General features: G+C 45.5%; 1 protein-coding gene across 1 annotated transcript in view; it reads right to left on the reverse strand.

The window, feature by feature from the left end:
- The window catches only part of LOC140739850 (adenomatous polyposis coli protein-like), a 219,621-nt gene that overhangs the window by 105,320 nt on the left and 100,626 nt on the right, over positions 1–13,675 (reverse strand).

Raw genomic sequence — 13,675 nt, forward strand, 5'->3', positions numbered from 1 at the left:
CTGAACCTGCAGAACCCTCCTTACAAACATCTGGGATTTTTTACCCAAATATTTCAATCACATCCAATATAACAGTCGTGAGACACAAGACACAGAATTAGGCTGTTCTGGCCATCGAGTCTACTCTGTCACTTAGACACGATCAAAATAATTATTTACTATGGTAACAATGCTGCTCAATACTTTTAGAATTTAATTTGGTGCCTTTATGTGTATATTATGCAGCCTCAGGGAGCAAACCGAAGAATGAATAAGGATATTTTTGGCCATCATTCCCCATCCTTGCCGCAGGACATGCACTATCTCATGGGAGATCTTGCTGGGTTGATTTAAATTCCTCCAGAAAATATGCAAAATACTGGTGGACGGGAACAAACAAACTGAATCATATGACAAGCAACATTATATGAAAAAAAAACTGAGATTCAACATTAAACAATTCTGAAGCTGAGGAGAGAGCTGTAAAGCAGGGCCTTCATGTCTGGTACAGGGAGTATTCCAGATATTCCCATGTATGGATGAGCATAAGAAACTGGTCAACAGAAGGTTACAGAACACTGTCAGAGTGCATGCTTCAAATTATTGGGGGACGTTGGATGAGCTCCTGACCAAAGGAGTCAATGTAGATGGATGGTCTTCACTTCAAAGCCCGAACCAATGTCTTTAATGGAAGTAAACCAGTGATTGGGAAATATTTGACCTAATTTAGCAAGAGGATGGGCACAAAGTTGAAATGTTTCCCACAAATATTTCAACTTTGTGCCCATCCTCTTGCTAAATTAGGTTAAACCTTTCCCGAACAAAACCTGGCTCAAAGAAGTGAGTACTGGAATAAGCAGTGATAGGTTAATGGTACTAGTTGGAGAGTGGTAATCCAAATGAAGTATGAAATGTTGTGAACTTCAGGTGGACCAAGGGTTCAAAGCAAGAAATTGATTAATATCACAAATGAATGACTCACAGTAGAAATGGTCAGTTCTGATATTGAAGGCTGCAATGTGCCTAGATGTTGTACAAGAATATTATTCCTCAAACACAAGAAAATCTGCAGATGCTGGAAATCCAAAGCAACACACACATAATGCTGGAGGAACTCAGCAGGCCAGGCAGCCTGTATAGAAAGGAGTAAACAGTCGATGTTTCGGGCCGGGGCTCTTCATCAGGATTCCCGCCCGAAACATCGACTGTTGACTCTTTTCCATACATGCTGCCTGGACTGCTGAGTTCCTCCAGCATTTTGAGTTTGTGTTGCCATGTTATTCCTCAAGCTTGCATTGGGCCTTACAGTAATAGCACAGGAGACCACAAACAGACTGGTCCGCTGGTCCAAATAGAAGTGGGATTTTAAAAAATTGCTTGCAATGGCAAAAACAAATTTCCTATTGCCTTCAATTTTAACTTTTCATCCCACTCCAACCTGTGCGCAGTTCTTGCATTGTTACAATGAGGCCCAACGCAATTTTGAGAAGCAGCAAGCAACTTACCTTATGTTTGAGCATGCTACAATCAATCTCCTGTTTCCACAATCTCCTCTGGCAGCTTACTCCGGATACCCAGTATTCTTTATGTGAAAAATTTAGACCATAAGACAAAGGAGCAGAAGTCAGCCATTCGGCCCATCGAGTCTGCTCCACCATTTCATCATGAGCTGATCCAATCTCCCCTTGAGTCCCATTCCCCTGCCTTCTCACCATAACCTTTGATGCCCTGACTACTCAGATACCTATCAATCTCTGCCTTAAATACACCCAATGACTTAGGCTCCACTGCCGCCTGTGGCAACAAATTCCATAGATTCGCCACCCTCTGGCTAAACTTTCTCGCATCTCTGTTCTGAATGGGCGCCCTGCAATCCTCAAGTCATGTCCTCTCGTACTAGACTCCCCCACCATGGGAAACAACTTTGCTACATCCACTCTGTCCATGCCTTTCAACATTCGAAATGTTTCTATGAGGTCCCCCCTCCTTCTTCTAATTTACTGCTCAAACCTCTTCCTTTTCAACTAAAACCTATCCCCTCTAGCTTTAGCCAACCTAATATGCAAAGCAGACATTGGCTATCTTTCCAATCTATTTCTCTCAATTTCATATGCCTCTTATCATGTTACCCCTGAGCCTCCTTCACTCCAGCCTATCCAATCCATCCTGATATGATCTGCAATCCAGGCAACATCTTTATGCTGTTAGAGAAAAGCAGGAGGTAGCAAATCCAGGTCCCAAGCAATGTTAAAAAAATACAGAAAAGCAAGGAGAAAAGAGGGGATTTATCGCAGATATTGAGAGTTCAACATCTTAACAATCTAGAGTAAAAGTGGTAAAATGTAATTTAAAAAAAAGCAATTTATGATGCATGAGAAAATACTTTCACAAAATCCAGGAAAAAAACTTAATGTATTATTCTGCAAAATGTAAAGGGCCTCAACGCAGTGGAATTTGTGAAATGCATCCCAAAAAGTTTCTTGAGTCTACATATGCAGGCCCCACTTGGGAGGGCTCTTACATCCTTCACATACATGAGTAAAAATTTTTACATTACGTCTCCATCTAAATGTGCAGTGTGCAATCATGGTAATTTATAATAACTTATAGTAAATAGAACAGTCAATGTAACATAGAAATACACTCAAATCAGTGTGAGTTAATCAGTCTGCTAGCCTGGTGGAAGAAACTGTCCCAGAGCCTGTTGGTCCTGGCCTGTATGCTGCGGTACCGTTTCCCAGATGGTAGCAGATGGAATAGATTGTGTTTGGGATGACTCAGGTCCCCAGTGATCCTTTGGGCCTTCTTTTTCACACCTGTGTTAGTAAATGTCCTGAATCATGGGAAGTTCACAACTACAGATGTGCTGGGCTGTCCACACCACTCTCTGCAGAGTCCTGCAATTGGGGAAGTACAGTTCCCATACCAGGCAGTGATACAGCCAGTCAGGATGCTCTGAATTGTGCCCCTGTAGAAAGTTCTTAAGATTTGAGGGCCCATACCAAACTTCCTCAACCATCTGAGGTAAAAGAGGCGCTGTTGTGCCTTTTTCACCACACAGCTGGTGTGTACAGACCATGTGAGGTCCTTGGTGATGTGGATGCTGTGGAATTTGTTGACACATGCAGTTGTGGAGGCCAGGTTGTTGGGTGTATTTAAGGCAGAGATTGAGAAGTTCTTGATTGGACAAGGCATCAAAGGTTACGGGGAGAAGGCCGGGAACCAGGGTTGAGTACGAGATAGAAAAAAGGATCAGCCATGATTGAATGGCGGAGGAGACTCGATGGGCCAGATGGCCTAATTCTGCTCCTATATCTTATAGTCTAACTTGAAGCTGTTTACCCTCTGTATCCAGACAGCCATGCCTGTCACGGTTCAGCACTGCCCTTTATGTGGTCAGAAGGCACACCACATGCCAGTCAATATTTCACCCCTCCCAACTAATCAATGCACACTTAACCACTGGCCACCTTAATTGGATTAACCCGTCTAGTACCAAGCCATTGGCCCCCCGGTGAATCACCTGGGCTGGACATTCCAGCCTGCTGACCTATAAAGGGTGCTACATGTGCTTGGCTCGCTGTCTTTTGCTATCTCCAAGGGACCACCCTGCTGTTAGTGAGTTGTGATAGGGTTTTGGGAGTGTTTATTGTTGCTGTAGCAGAGAGACGTGCCTGCCCCTAGTAAAGGGGAGCAGGTATTGTAGTTACTTTTCCCTTGCTTGTATATGTACCTGTACTCCGTCCCCACACCGTTTTCCCATGTATTGTACTGCCGACCCAACTTTTCCCACGCTCGTCTATCTAAGTGCGGTTGTGCAAATATTGTAGCCGCTTGTGCTGTCCCCAAGCTCTTCTCCTTTGTAAATAAACTCCTTATTGTTAAAACTGTGTGTTCAGAATCCTTGCCTTGAGACCCAAAGAATCTGTCTCATTTCCATCACAACATTTGGCGCTGCGAAGCAGGGTCTCATAGGTCTTGGCTGGACACAGACCACAGGGGAGAATGTTCTGGAACAAGGGGAAGAAAACCAGTGCAGGCACCCAGAATAAGATCCCCAGGTGGACCAATGAAAGAGAGGGATTTGAGAGTATGGCCAGCATGCTGGCAGACCACAGGAAACTAGTGGACTGGTCTGAGCAGTTAGACCCACGTGGCGAGAAGCTGGGCCACCACGTGGTCTCCCTCCTTAAGGAATCAGGGTTCCCCAAAGCCAAGGGGAGTCAACCTTTTGGTTGTTTGCGTCCCTGCTGAGACGCCAGGTCAGGATTACCGACCACATTCGACACTGATGTGGTCAGAAGGACAAGGAGCCGGAAGTACTCCGGCAGCGCTGCAGCACGCTGCGGGAGGCAGCACAAGCTGCCCAGAGCCGAGCCAAGGAGCTCGGGGTCAGGGGAACTGAGGCCGCCTGCAGGCTCATACAACTGCAGCAGGCGCAGGCAGACTGTAGGTCTCGCTGGCAGCCGGACCCGATAAAGATTCGAGCCCTGATCCAGTGCGGCGACAAGCTGGACGTGTGGATGGGGGATGGGGACATCTGGCTGGATAGCGACGAGGAGGGGTTGTCTGAGGAGCCTAGGTCCCACAACCACCCTTTCCCCTTCTCACCCGAGCTCCAATATGCCCGACCCGTCACCACGCGATCCCAGGTTCACCTCAGGGAGGAAGCAGATGAGGGGGGCACGGCCAAACCTACCCCTGGTCACTCCAAGACCACAGAGACCCGGGACTTCTCCCCCAAAGAGCTGACCCAAATGGCAGATCAGTACTGCCAATGACCAGGCGAGCACCTGGCTGCCCCGGCTGTGGGACAAGGGGGGCCCTAACCTCAGCCTCTCCCATCAGGAGGCAAGCGCCCTGGGAAGCCTCTCTGAACAGCAGAGCATAAACAATGTGCTGTGGGTGCCACAAACAGAAGTCCGCAATGGCACTACCCTGTGGGATCGGGTAGTGAGCCCGATATCCCACCCTTCTGGAGTGGGATCTACACGGGCGCCCGCAATGGGGTACGGTCGGTGAGGGCACCTGGGTTATCAGGGAATGTGCACTTGGTCAACGGTATCTATCAAGGTGCCTGCGACCGCAACTTCCTCGAAAACACACGAGTGACCCGTGCCCTATCAGGATACCTGGTCACTACCGTGCGCCCCGACCTGAAGTCAGTCATCCTGCCCCTCATGGCACCAGCTAGTAGTAAGACCGTACGGGATGCCATCGCCCTCCTGGAGGGATTGGAATATATGCAGAGGGGGGCACCCACCCAGGTCCGCAAGACCGAGGCAAGGGATCCAAATACTATCCCTCCCCGCCTTACACGCAGGCAGCTGAACACACAGCTGGTGCGTGCAGGGGTGCACCGTGACAGCATAGATGGCATCCCCACCCCCAACCTACATGCCCTGTGGAAGGAGCATTTCAGGGGCAAAACTATCTACAATAAGACCACCATCCGCCCCGCCACCAAGCCCGCAAACGCAGGGGACGCCCCCAGACCGTCTGGCCAGACCATGCCCACACCAACCCATCCTCTGCACCTCCCTCACCTGAAACTGCCTCGCCTGCCCTCAAGGCAGAACTTGGAGAGTTCCTGAGACAGGAAATGTCCCACCTCTACCACCAAGGCGCCTCACCGTGGGGGTGGCAGACCTTTTCTCCCCTCCCACGGGATGAAGGCCAGGGCCGGGGGCGCACTTGCTCTCTCGCCCTCTGCCACCTGGGGGACCTGAGGCCACATATACCTGCCGTAGTATGTTGGGGAAAGGGAGACACGCAGAGGTGGATGGCACTTGTCGATACAGGTGCCCAGCACACTATCATCCCAGGCAATCCATCCTCATAGAGGGACACCAACATGCAAATAGAGGGGTTGGGGGCTCCCTTTTGCCCACCAGGGAGGTTACACTTCATCTAGCCATAGGCAACCATCCCCCCCGACCTGTACAAGTCCTTATTGCCCCCTCCCCGGAATGTATCCTTGGGATCAATGTTTTAAAGGGACAGTCCCTTCAAACAAACAGGAGCAAGTTCACCTTCGGCATCGCGCAAGCCACTACTGTCGTTGGGGCGGCTAAGTGGGAGCCCACTGTTGTCCCCCCTCCCTCCAAGGTCATCTGCGACCGTCAGTACAGAGTACCAGGGGGACACCAAGAAATCACAGACTCCATTCAAGCCCTACTACAGGAGGGAGTTATTAGACCCACAGCATCCCCTTTCAACAGCCCTGTTTGGCCCGTCTGCAAAAAGAACGGCTCCTGGCGGATAACTGTTGATTACAGGCACTTAAACAAGGCTTGCAACCCCCCTCGCCACTGCTGTACCCAACACTGTCACCCTCATTAAGGACATCTCAGGACGTCCACATAAACCCTGGTATGCGGTCGTTGACCTCGCTAATGCATTTTTCTCTATTCCCCCCCCCCCCCACCCGTATCAAGATAGCCAGGATCAATTTGCATTTACTTGGGATGGCAGACAATACGCCTTTTGTCACCTACCCCAAGGCTAAGTCCACAGCCCCTTGGCCTAATCTCCCGCGATTTATACCACATCCAACTTCCCCCCCCCAACCCCGAGGTGTCAATCACCCATTACATTGATGATACCCTCCTCCAAGGTCCGGCTGAGACCATTGTTTCAGAAGCTCTTCACATGCTAATTGATCCCTCAGGGGACGGGACTGGGCAATTAACATGGAAAAGGTACAGGGCCCCAGCCAAAATGTGCTCTTTCTGGGAATACAATGGAACTATGGCCACAGCAACATCCCTGATGCTGCTAAAAATAAAATTTTAAATTTTGCAGTCCCCTCTAATAAAACTGACACACAAGAGATTTGTGGGGCTCCTGGGCTATTGGCGACAGCATATACCCCACTTGACCTTGCTTCTTTGGCCACGCGATAGGATCTCCAGGAAAAAAATCCACATTTCTATGGGTACCAGAGCAACAAGCTGCTTTTGATACAGCTAAGTAAACTGTGGAACAAGCAATGCCACTTTCTCCCCACCAGGCAGGTTTGCCTTTTGAGGCTACATATAAATGAAGCTTTTTCTCTTTGTTTTGACCCTCTGTCCACACTGTAACGGCGTTTTCATTCCCAGAAAACGGAGATTTCGAAAACACTCTCCAGAGTGTGTAAATTTGAAAACGATTGTTTCGCGTTGTAGTGTGGACGGGGTAAACGGTGAGACATCAAAACGCTGTCATGATAACACCACAACAACAATGCCTTTTCTGCTTCTGCTTGGTACTGCGCAAGCACTGCCGGACGGCCGTTATAAAGCGCAGTCGGTGTGAACGGCATGAGATTTAAATTGTAAAATGAGCTTTTTTGACTAGATCCCCTAAGTTGATTTGATTGAGCCTATCTTTAAAAATATTAATGTCAGAAATACTGTGCAGGTCTGGCAGCAGAAGATTCCACTCTCTTGTTGATCTTGGGTAGAGGACGGCTTCAGATAGATAGATAGATAGATAGATACTTTATTCATCCCCATGGAGAAATTCAACTTTTTTTCCAATGTCCCATACACTTGTTGTAGCAAAACTAATTACATACAATACTTAACTCAGTAAAAAATATGATATGCATCTAAATCACTATCTCAAAAAGCATTAATAATAGCTTTTAAAAAGTTCTTAAGTCCTGGCGGTTGAATTGTAAAGCCTAATGGCATTGGGGAGTATTGACCTCTTCATCCTGTCTGAGGAGCATTGCATCGATAGTAACCTGTCGCTGAAACTGCTTCTCTGTCTCTGGATGGTGCTATGTAGAGGATGTTCAGAGTTTTCCATAATTGACCGTAGCCTACTCAGCGCCCTTCGCTCAGCTACCGATGTTAAACTCTCGAGTACTTTGCCCACGACAGAGCCCGCCTTCCTTACCAGCTTATTAAGACGTGAGGCGTCCCTCTTCTTAATGCTTCCTCCCCAACACGCCACCACAAAGAAGAGGGCGCTCTCCACAACTGACCTATAGAACATCTTCAGCATCTCACTACAGACATTGAATGACGCCAACCTTCTAAGGAAGTACAGTCGACTCTGTGCCTTCCTGCACAAGGCATCTGTGTTGGCAGTCCAGTCTAGCTTCTCATCTAACTGTACTCCCAGATACTTGTAGTGTATCAGTTTCCTATACTCCTCCTCCTGTCCATTCCTGACACACCCCACTATGGCCGTGTCATCAGCGAACTTCTGCACATGGCAGGACTCCGAGTTATATTGGAAGTCTGATGTGTACAGGGTGAACAGGACCGGAGAGAGTACGGTTCCCTGCGGCGCTCCTGTGCTGCTGACCACCGTATCAGACCTACAGTCTCCCAACCGCACATACTGAGGTCTATCTGTCAAGTTGTCCACTATCCAATCCACCATGTGAGAGTCTACTCCCATCTCCGTTAGTTTGTGCCTTAAGATCTTGGGCTGGATGGTGTTAAAGGCACTAGAGAAGTCAAGGAATGTAATCCTCACAGCACAACTGACCCCATCTAGGTGAGAGAGTGATTTGTGCAGCAAATACGTGATAGCATCCTCCACTCCCACCTTCTCCTTATACGCAAACTGAAGAGGATCCTGGGCGTGCCTGGTTTGTGGCCTCAGATTCTGTATTATCAGCCGCTCCATGGTCTTCATCACGTGCGACGTCAAGGCAACATGTCTGAAGTCATTCAACTCCTTTGGATGTGTTTTGCATGTGTTGTTTACTTTATTCTCTACGTTAATAGCTTGTTTGGAGTTAAACATCTCCCTCCACGTTCTCCACTGCTTTGCTAACTTTGTAGGCATTTGTAACTCGTAGAAACAGGTCGACTTCATTGTCTGTCTATATCTCCAATCTCATACTTCTACACCAATGAACGTAGTCTGTCACTTCCTCTACAAGACAACCCTAATTCTCAGGAATTAACCTAGTGAACTCTTGCTGAACTGCCTCCAATACAAGGAGTACCACTCCTGAAATGAGAGAAAACTGCGTGCAGTGACCTAGGCATGATCTCAGTATCTACAGCTATAGCAAGAGTTCCCTAATTTTATATGCCATCACATTTGCAATAAAACCTAATAACACACTGATTTTCTTAGCTTGCTGCAACATCAACGTGCTAACTTTGTATAACAATACCAAAATCCCTCTCCACAGTAGAATTGAGTGGTACCACAACAACAACCTCTTACTCAATGTCAGCAGGACCAAGGAGCTAATTATTGACTTCAGGAGGAGGAAACTGGAGATCCATGAGCCAGTCCTCATCAGGGGATCAGAAGTGGAGAGCGTCAGCAACTATAAATTCCTCAGTGTTATATCAAAGGACTTGTCCTGGTCCCAGCATATAGGTGCAACTACGAAGAAAGCATGGTGGCACTTCTATTTCCTGTGAAATTTGTAAAGATTCAACATGACATCTAAAACTTCGACAAACTTTTATAAATATGTGGTGGAGTATATTGACTAGCTGGATCACAGCCTGGTATGGAAACATCAATTCCCTTGAACAGAAAGTTGTACAAAAAGTAATGTATATGGCCCAGAACATCACGGGTAAAGCCCTCACCACCACTGATCACATCTATATGAAACACTGTCGCATCAGGGACTCCCACCATGGAAGACATATTCTCTTCTCATGGCTGCCATCAGGAAGAACGTATGGGAGACTCAGGACTCACACCATCAGGTTCAAGAACAGTTATTATCCCTCAACCATCAGGCTCTTCAACCAGAGGTGATAACTTCACTCACCCCATCACTGAACTGTTTCCACAACGTACAGACTCGCTTTCAAGGCCTCAACTCAAGTTTGATATTAATTATTTATCTATCTATCTATCTATCTATCTATCTATCTATCTATTTATTTATTTATTTATTTATTTATTGTTCTTTCTTTTTCCACGGTACTATATTTGTGAACGTGGAGCAGAGAGCAAGTTTGTACAACTGGTAGAAGCAAAGGATGTTGGGAATCAGAGTGTGGATGGGACAGGTGGCAGTACCTAATACATTGCCCTAGCTAATTTCTCCCCAGTGTGATGAACTATATAAACAGACAGCATGAAACGCGTCGCATAAATAGCAATATGTGACAATAAGCCAATTCCAAAATCTTTCTCGAAGACACTAACACAAAGATTAAGTTTATATGGAACAAAATAAATTGGGAATGCTGGAATGTATGAAACAATTAGATACTAAAATTGAAAAGCACAAGAATCCTCGTGAATGGTTAAATCACGATGGGCTCAATTGCCTTGCTAATCCTTAATAACTTGTGAACGCAGCTTGTAAATCAAAACAGTACATTCCATTCTTTTTTTAAAATTCTGTTGATGGCTTTAAACAAGGTTCATTCAAATCTCAATAACAAAGGCCATATTTAGAATTTAACTATCAATTAAGCAAAAAAAAAGAACAAACTACAAATGAGTTCTTGGAGGATTTGTCAAAACTCAAGAAGCAGTCTACACTCCACTCATTAATGATGTAAACTTTTCACTTAAGAATATTCAATTTTAACTTCATAAGACCGCTTAACCTATATTAAAGCACAGCTTATTAAGGAATGGAGATTTACAAATACAACCTAAAATTCGGTAGATAACCTTCGGCTTTCACAGAATTGCAACACAATGTGTAATTTTATTCTTTGCAAGCAAGTAAAAATTAAACACCAATTGCTGAATCAGTATTTAGAAATTCATCTAACTCTTTCCCATACATGACCCCACAATATAAAGTACATTTAGTAATAATTTAATCACAGTGAAACTTCATAACTATGTATGACTATACATACACATGCATCATGCAATACCAGTCACGATAATTAGTTTAAATGTGTTAATTTTTTTAGCACCACGGAAAATAACAGCTTGTCTACACTGCATCTTCACCCAAGCATCCCATTTGCTTCACAGGATCACTATCAAACAAAATTTGACTATCACAAAAGATGATATTAGAAGGGATGACTAAAATCATTCAATATTCCAGATTTGAAAGTGTTGCTCACAGCTGAGCTTTGGTTACTAAAGGCAGCCACTAATGGAAATGGTCAAGAAACTGGAAATGGAAGAGTGCAGATATTTGGCGGAGTTAATGAAAGGAAACCGGCCATGGAGGGACAAAAATGAAAATAGATGCATTAAAAAAATTGAGATGTTGTTTATCTGGGCCTGAGATATGATGGGCAAATGCACAATTGCGTGTAATTGTATTAAATATGTAGTTTTACAGGAATAGCCACTGTTGTTTTTGGAAATTATAGGTGGCATGGAATCCAAAAAAGGGGAAAATGCAATTAGTCTGTGCAATTAGGACAAACAGAACACTTGGAGGGTTTCAAATTTACACAAGGGCCGTTAGGAGCATGTCCAAATAATCAAGTCCAAATGTAACATGGCTGTACATGAAAACTTCCGTCATAAAAGAACTAAGACACAAGAGACTTCAGAGGCCGGAATCTGGAATGTCAAGCACGATTCTGCAGCAGTGAAGTGAGTCAGGCAATATCTCTAAAGGGTAATAGGCAGTCAATATTTTGCATTGGGACCCTTTATCTGTACTGGCAAAGTGGAACTGAGTGATGACCAGGAGAGAAACATTGCTGCTCAAATGATTCTACAAATGTGCTCAAAGGTCATGAGGTTGAAAGTGAATCTACAGGTTGTGGGAAGAGTTCATGATGTGGCCATTTTGTTGTATTTGTGTTCCCCCAACATTGCACAGTAAACAATCAAATACCGACCATTCTATTCACCAAGAGTTCTCCTCTCAGATCCTGACCACAGTTTACATACCACCACCAGCCGACTGTAATCAAGTGCTTGAGATTTTGGAAAAATGCCATCACCAAACAAGAAATAGTCACCCTGACCCATTTCATATCATAGTCAGGGATTTCAATCAGGCTTGTTTGACGAAATCTCTGGCCAATTACCGTCAGCATATAACCTGAAGCACCAGCGGTCTCAATACATTAGACGACTGCTATACTAAGACGAGGAATGCCTACCATTCCATGCCCAGACCACATTTTAGGAAATTTGATTATGAAATGTTGCACTTGACCTCATGACCTTCTATCTGCATACATGCAAAGGCTAAAGAGCAAGACGACAGAGATTAGGGCAACAAAGAGCTGGTTGCAGGAGGCAGCGAGTGGTTACGAGATTTCTTCGAGTCGGTGGACTGGGCCATGTTCGTGCCCAGTGAATCTGAACGAATACACCACAGTTGTTACAGACTTCATAAAATCAGTCATACATGAATGCGCCCCCACAAAATCATTCAGTCTTCCCCAACCAGAAGCTCTGGATGATCTATGAGATCTGCAATCTGCTGAGGGAGAGATCATAGACATCCAGGTTTGGCAACCAAGAAAGTTACCAGAAGTCCAGGTACAATCTCTGGAAAACCATCTCACAGGTGAAGTGGCAATTCTGGACAAAACTTGAATTAATTAAGTATGCTTGACAGCTGTAGCAGGACTTGAATGCAATCACCTCTTGTAAAGTGAAATCAAATAACATGGGTGACAAAAGGGCTTTGCTTCCAGATGAGTTCAAAGCCTTCTATACTCGCCCTGACCATCAAAACATGGAGGAACCATCAGAGACTCTCATAGCCCCCGACAACCCTGTGATTTCAGACTCTAGGGCCAACACGAGAGTATCCTTCAGGAGGGTGAACCCACAGAAAGCATCAGACCCAGTTGGGATGCCTGGGCAAGTACTAAAGACCTGGGCTGATCAACTGGCTGGAGTGTTCACTGAGGCCAAGCTCTTGAAGTTTGTTGATTAGTTTTGAGGGGATGTTAGTAATGAATGCCAAGCTGCACAAAACCTTGGAATTCTCTGGGCTCATTACCTAAATAAGAACATAAGAAATAGAAGCAGGAGTAGGCCATCTGACCTGTCGAGCCTTCTCCGCCATTCAGTAAGGTCATGGCTAATCTGACCACGGACTCATCTCCACCTACCTGCCTTTACCCATAACCCTTAATTCCCTATATGGCTCATATTTAGAGCAAAATAGCATGGATACAGGCCTTCAGCACAATTAGTCCATGCAAACCACCATACCCACCCAGTTAGTCCCAATTCCTGTGTTAAGTCTATATCACTGTTAGTCCCATCCCTCCATATACCTATCCAAGTGTTTCACAAATGATACAATTGTACATGCCTGAACCACTTCCTCTGTTAACTCCTTCCATATACTCAACCACACTTTGTGTGGAAAAAGTTGCCTCTCAGCTCCCTCTCACCCAAAACCTCTACACACCCCTAGATTTCGACACCTCGACCCCAGGGAAAATACAGCTACCATCCAACTTATCTATTTGTCCTTATGATTTTATAAAGCTCTATAAGGTCACCCCTCATTCTCCTACATTTCAAGAAATAAAGACCCAGCCTAACTTCTCCCTACAACTCAGGCTCTCTTGTCCTGACCACATCCTCAAAACCTCTCTGCACTCTTTCCAGTTTAGCCACATCTCTCCCATAGCATCTCCGAAGGAGATGGAAGAGATCTTAAACAGATTTTTTTTGTATTAGTATTTACTCCGGAAATGGACAGAGTACACAGAACTGAGGTAAAACAGTCAAGTCATGGGCTGCATCCATGACTGTATCTGGATTACAAAACAGTAAGTGCTTGCTGTCGAGGCAAATTGGGAGGGCCAAGTTC

Source organism: Hemitrygon akajei, chromosome 2 (assembly GCF_048418815.1).
Source record: "Hemitrygon akajei chromosome 2, sHemAka1.3, whole genome shotgun sequence".
Taxonomy (NCBI): domain Eukaryota; kingdom Metazoa; phylum Chordata; class Chondrichthyes; order Myliobatiformes; family Dasyatidae; genus Hemitrygon; species Hemitrygon akajei.